The sequence below is a fragment of the Pimephales promelas genome, chromosome 19 (assembly GCF_988280905.1).
Source record: "Pimephales promelas chromosome 19, fPimPro1.hap1.1, whole genome shotgun sequence".
NCBI lineage: Eukaryota > Metazoa > Chordata > Actinopteri > Cypriniformes > Leuciscidae > Pimephales > Pimephales promelas.
In genome coordinates this window covers 18688326-18695494 of record NC_142787.1, presented here as the reverse complement: position 1 = coordinate 18695494, position 7169 = coordinate 18688326, and positions in this window count along the sequence as shown.

The following is a 7169-nucleotide window of genomic DNA, read 5'->3' as shown; positions in this document are numbered from 1 at the left end:
GCCACTAGGTGGCGTCGTGTTATAGCCCACCTCTGTGTAATGACTTCCTCGTGTGGTGATTAGGAGCAGGTAAAGGACGGTTATTTACTCTGTTGTTTAGCTCCTGTCAGAATGATATACGAGGTGCCGCTGTGACCTTTCTGCTCTGCTGGAGCAGACTTATATTTTGCCAGCCTTGTTAATTCATTGTCTTGTTGTCCCCCCAAGAATAGGCAGAAACGTCACCATTAATTAATGAGTTTCGTGAGAAGAAATATGGGTCATAGTCTCTGAGAAAGTGAGCGGTTAAAGCAATATTCACCTAAAAATGACAATTCTATTATCATTTATTTACCCGCACATTTTCCTGTATTACTTTATTTAAAACGTAAAAGGTGAATCCCAGGCCACTCTATTCAATATAATAAAAGCAAATGAGAACTGTCAAGTTCCAAAAAAAAAAGCACCAGAAAAGTACTCCGTGTGGCTTGTGTTTAATATTCCAAGCTTTTCCAAGTTTTGTGCGAAGAACAGACTGAAATTTAAGTAATTATTCAAATTCCCTCTAGGTCTCTATGCAGCATTCAAGAGAGTGAAAAAATTGATTTTTTGATGGAAATAAATTTTGTGATTGTTATTTCCATGTGCCAATTCATGTGTGGAAATGATTCTTCATGGATCCTTCCAACCATTATTTCACAATTTGAGCCTGATGAATCTTGACATTGTCATCCTGGAATATGGCCATGATGTGTCTTCCTACATGGTTGTTTAATAAATGAAAGGCTAGTACACACTCCATCAGTTAGGGTTAGAAGAACGGTTGCCAAACATATAACGAACATAATATAATAATGTAACAAATATAACAAACATAATAAAAAAATAATATAAGCAATAATGATCCAGTCATATAGTCTTACGTATTTGCCTGTTTAAATCCAAACAGCAACTTTATTTTTTGTAAATGTATAGTACACTAGAATGAATCAATCACAAATTGGACTGACCTTATTTGTCAAGTTGATTTGGTCACAACAGTTAAACCCTGGACTACTTTCAGTGAATCAGAACATATGAGAACTACTTTCTTGATTTTTTTTTTTTTTTTTTTGTCTTTCGGCAACATGACATCATGACTTTTGCGTAAACATACATGCCACTTTCAAGTCAAGTGGCGTGTTATCTATACGCATTTTGAGCTATCCGAGTGATTCCGCGTGTGACATGTACGTTGTTAAATTTCCGAGCGAAACAAAGCAAAATGTAGATCTACATCGGGGTTGCGATATTTATTATTATTTTTTCCTAGGATGGTAGGGGAAGACTCATAAATGCTATTAACCCCAGTGACAGGGGTTGAGGTAGGACATATATTTATATATACAGTAATGTAACGTTAAGTCAACGGCGTTCATAAACACGCTGAAAAGTGATTATGCCTGTTGATAGCACGCCAAAAATGGAAATACGAATTGGCGTGTCATACACACGCAATTTCATGGGGGCAGCCTAATAGTTGGTCCAACATGACATCATGACTTTTGCGTAAACATACACACCACTTTCAAGTCAAGTGGCGTGTTATCTATGCGTGTATGTCTAGGCCGTTAAACGTCCTAGTGATTCCGCGTGAATGTACACAATTTGGAGTATGTCACATTCAAATCACTTTCACTTTTTAAAGCTCGACAGGCCCAATTCTCATTCTCTTATTTTTAAAAGAAATTTACATTTGTGTTCCAATGGAATAAGGAAAGTCTGGAACGACATGAGCGAGTAAATGCTGACAGATTTTCTTGTATTTACACTACCTGTCAAAAGTTTTAGATCGGTAAGATTTTTTTAATGTTTTTAAAAGAAGTCTCTTCTGCTCACCAAGGCTGCAATTATTTGATTAAAAACACACACACACACACAAAAAAAAAACAGTAATATTGTGAAACATTATTACAATTTAAAACAGCAGTTTTCTGTGTGAATATATAGTGAAGTGTAATTTATTCCTGTGATCAAAGCTGAATTTACAGCATCATTACTATCTTCAGTGTCACATGATCCTACAGAAATGATTATAATATGATGCTCAAGAAACTTTTATGATTATTATCCATGTTGAAAACAGTTTTTTACATTTTTTTATTTCAGGATTCTTTGAATAGAAAGTTCAAAAGAACAGAATTGATCTGAAATGGAAAGCTTTTTAACATTAATCACTACCATTCAAAAGTTTGGGGTCAGTAAGAATTTATTTTTTATTTTTGGGGGAAAGAAATTAGAAAATACTTTTATTCATCAAGGATGAGTTAAATTGATCAAAAGTTCCAGTAAAGACATTTATAATGTTAGAAAAGATTATATTTTAAATAAATGCTGTTCTTTTGAACTTTCTATTCATCATAGAATTTTGGGGGAAAATATGGTACACAATGGTTTTCAACATTGAAAGTAATAATTTATGTTTTTTGAGCATAAAATCAGCATATTAGATTAGATTTCTGAAGGATCATGTGACACTGAAAACTCGTGTGTAATCAGCAACAGTAATGAGGTTGAAAATTCATGGTGAGCAGAAGAGACTTCATTTAATAACATAGAAAATCTTACTGATCTAAAACTTTTGACCGGTAGTGTATGTGTATCATATCGTTTGATGTGAGTGGCAGAGAACGGTCCAACAGGTTTGTGTAGATCATAAAAGTATTTGGCGTAGATTAAAACAAAGAATGCTGCCACTTGCAGAGAACACGATCACGCAGAAGTGGACAAGTGTAACCCTTTGCAGTTCAACTGTAATTTCCTTTCTGCCAATCTGACTTGGCGTTTCTATTCGGTCCTCTATCTCTCTCTCGTTCTCCCTGTCCCAATTCCTCTCTTGTCTTTAAAAAGCAATTTGGGTTACAACAGGTAAATGGGTCACTGAAGTCAGATCTCCCTCCTGCTCTCACGCACATGTACAATCAGACTCCTACGCTGTGATCAGCGGACCCCATGGAGCACAAGCTCAAAACCCTCTGGCGTCTGATGACTTTGAGCTGTGTGAAAAGAGCATGTGATTGCTGACCGCGGTAAGCACAGCTTTTCTGAGTTTGAGTTAACTAATGACCTCTTATTTCCCTAGATAATGAGTCTCCAATGTGAGCGCTGAGCTCACAGACCATTTGCACAAAACTATTTAGTTTGGTTTTATGCATTTATTTAATACAAATAAGCCATTGTGCTTCATTAAATTTGCAAAGTTAATCTGTCCTCGTTTCCCATTTGACAATTTTATCTGGGAAATTCACTGCAAATCGCATTCTCGTAGGATGGTCTGACGGCTCTGCTTTGTAGCATCTAGTCCATGTCTGTTATAGATTTTGAAAGGATGTTCTCATGTTTACCAAAGCTACCATTTATTTGATCATAAATAAAACAAAAACAGTATTGTGAAATATTATTACATTTAAAGAACTTTTCTATTATTTTTTTTAATGTTATTTATTTTGTGTGTTGTCAAAGTCTTCTGTGTCATGTGATCAATTTAACATGCTGATTTGCTCAAACATTTCTTATCAATGTTGAAAACAATTGTGATGATTAATATCAGTGCTCAACATAAAAATAAAAATAAAAATCCCAGTAGATCAGAGTTTTGCTGGCCCTTTCTATATTTTGATTGGCCCTGAAAGAAATACAAGGAAAAGCACTTTTCCCTTAAACTGTATTTATTGTATACGTTAAGATTAATTAAAACAGTGAAGGGAGTTCAGGAATTAAGAGAGAGCCCCTGGAAACATGCAAAAATAACCAAATTTCAGCGTCCATGGATTATTTTTAAATATCTCCTCATCTCGATCACTCTCTCTTTTTTTTCTCAGTCTCCTCATCTTTCTTATTAAAGCTAAAGTTATTCATTCAAGAGCTGTGAGTGAATTTCTTTTTTGCCTTTTGTTTGGATAAACGCCATTTTGAAAGTATTACCATTATACGCATTAACACAAGACTAGTGGGAGACAATTGCTGACTTTGTTTTATTAAAGATATTTGGACTTGTAAATGAGCATTTAAAGCCCATAGCCTACTGTAAAGGGGCCATTTGATCCATTACTCATAGCGATTAGATCCAAAATTGATAACCAGCAGTTAATTAGTATATCCGCTATATTTATCTGCATTATGTACACTTACATAAATGTACAAGCTTGACATTTCTACAGAATGTCTTGCCCCATCGACATCGACTTTACTGTAAATGCTTTTTTTGTGTTTTGTTTATACCAACTTGCGTTCAAATCTAAATTTTTATGTGGCAGTGAACATGCGCTCTTAGAAAAAATGTTTAATGTGGTTCTATATAGTTCTTTATTTTCATTTAAGAACCCTTTATTCAAAAAGGTTCTATATTATGGGATGATTGGTGGAGCAAGAGGAGGAACATTAACAATGCATTAATGGTGAACAGAATAGGACAGAAGATCTTATGTTGTAAGTTCAGCCCCCAAGCACACTCATTGAGAACTGAATTAACAAAAACTGGAAAACAACTGCTGCTGGCTAAAAGAGCAATTTAGTTGAAAATGTGCTGTAAGTTTTCTTCCCCCCTGGCTTCCAGATTATCAAGCAACTCATTTAATTTTGGAGTCATTGCATCATTAGACCGTTTCATTTAAAGCTTTGATGTGCGGAAATATTCTTCAGTGTAAATGTTTTTGTTGCTCTATTTTGCTATTTATAATTTCTTTTTTGTTCATTTTTAAAGCAATTTGCAATTCAGGGTTTGCTTATAGGGTGCATAATGAAATGTGTGGCTGATGTTTGAGTTATACTTTGTGCGTGTGTGTGTGTGTGTGTTTCAGGTATGCTTGGACGTTAGGGTTACAAAATGTCCCCATGAAGATAAGAAGCAATATCTGAAATCCTTGTCCTTCTGGGGACATTTCTTTTGTCCTCTTGTGCAAAACAGTTTATAAATCACTTATAAGTAATGTTTTTTGAAAATGTAAAAATACTGGAAGTTTTATGTGATGAATTAGTTAATGGTTAGGGCATAGAATATGTGCAAAAAACCTCTCAAAATAATGACTTTATATTCAACTATTCATTTTCTTCTCTCTGGGCCATGAGTCAGATTACTAGTTTAACAGCGTATGATCTTTTGTTGTACGCCACACGCATCACACACATGACCAGCGTCGGCCAATAGTGAGCCTACGTGTGACGTTTAACTGACTAGAGGCCCAAAGAGAAGTAAATTAATAGTTGAAAAAGTCTTGAAAAAAGTTTGTTTTTGTGTACAAAAAGTGTTCTCGTCGCTTGATAAAGTTAAGATTGACCCACTGTAGTCACTTGCACTATTTTAACAATGTATTTAATAACTTTTTGAGGCTGCCATTTTTCAATCCCTCAAGAAGCCTATGGACTAGTATGGAGGAGTGGTCCGCTCTCAGATTTCATCAAAAATATCTTAATTTGTGTTCTGAAGATGAAAGAAGCTCTTATGGAGTTGGAACAACATGAGGGTGAGTAAATACTGACAGAATTTTCATTTTTGGGTGAACTGTCCCTTTAACTGTTTGTCTGAAGCCGTTTGCTTTAAGATGAATCCCTTTGATGTATTCTTCATTTAGGTTGCTTTGGATATGTAAATGTGAATGCATGAATCTGGGGAGGGGGCAAGGAAGTGTTTGTCATAGAAAGGATGCACCTTAGCTTCAAAACTGATCATTTATTTAGACTTCACCACAATTGCATTAGTTTTTCATGATTTGTTGGTAATTTGGGATTTTTAGAAAAAAAAAAATCTATATTTTGAAAACAATCGTTTAATTTTGCAGTTCAATTTGATGACCAAGTAGTGATCCAAAAGTGATGCACTTCATAGATTCCCTGTTTTGTGTAATCAAAGATTTTTCATAAATGTTGGTGAGAATCCTAATCAACCTTCAGAGTAATTGAACTACTGTAGTGTCTAATAGACTCTTTTGAGCTGAACTGTCATGGTCACTCTGCCCTGGGGTTTGCCTCATTGGTTCCACTGTAAATCCAGTGAATCGGAATGTTCCAGATTAGCCTCCTGCCTGTTGTTGATATCATGGCTTTTCTTCATCTTTTAGAAACAGCGTCACTGTAGGGGCTTTAGCAACCCTGATGGGATTTACTGCTAGATTGGACACTTTGTATGCAAAATTGTTTGTTACAAAAATGGGGCAGTTGTGGCCATGCGCTATGTCATTATTAGCTCAGTCTTTCTCTCTCTCTCATAGTCTAACACACATGTACACATTTCTATTCTTGTTTCTGCTCTATTAATTGCTTGCTCATCTCTATGTAGGTACAGTGATTAATTCTTGTTGGAAAGTCTGACAGCTAAATAAAGGTTTCTTTCTTGGTAGTGGCCCATGGACAATCATTTTCCTCTTTTTTTTTTTCGACTTTTCTTGTGTATTCTTTCAATACCAGGTCTGATTTATTTATCTCAATTTATTATTGACCTTTAATATTCATTGTTAGGACTGCTGGTTTTTCTGATTCTGTGGCCTTTGGTTGTTTGTATTCCTGTGCTAGTGACAAATTAAAGACCTTGAACAAGTCAACTGTTCAACTCCAGTCTTGCAAGCATTATGTTGGCTTAACAAAGTACCGATACTCTATAGGGATTGTTGCCAAAAATTAAAATGTTGTCATTACTTATTCACCCTTAAGTTCTTCAGAAGATATTTTGAAGACTATGAGTAGGGCTGGGTACCGAGTTCGATACTTTTTAGGTACCGACCGAATTGCCTCGATACTATTAAGTATCGAAAAATGACTTGTTGTTCGGTACCAGATTTCGATACCTAAGGGGTTATCTCGTCAATGTCAGTGCTCAAACAAATACATATGAAATGCACAACGACACACCTAAAGTCGCTCATGCAGATACACGCAAACTTGAGACGCGCGGAATTCTCCGCTTACATATTTATATGAGACATGAGAGCGATATTGGTATTAATTTTTTTGAACGATTCCCAGGCCTAACTATGAGTAACCAAACAGTTGACGGCACCCATTACTTCCATAGCAGGAAAAACTATGGAAGTCAAACTGTCTGGTTACTGACATTCTTCAAAATATTTGATTTTGTGTTCAACAGGAGAAAGAAACTCATACATGTTTGTAACAACTTGAGAGTGAGTAAATGATGACAAAATTTTAATTTTTGGTTT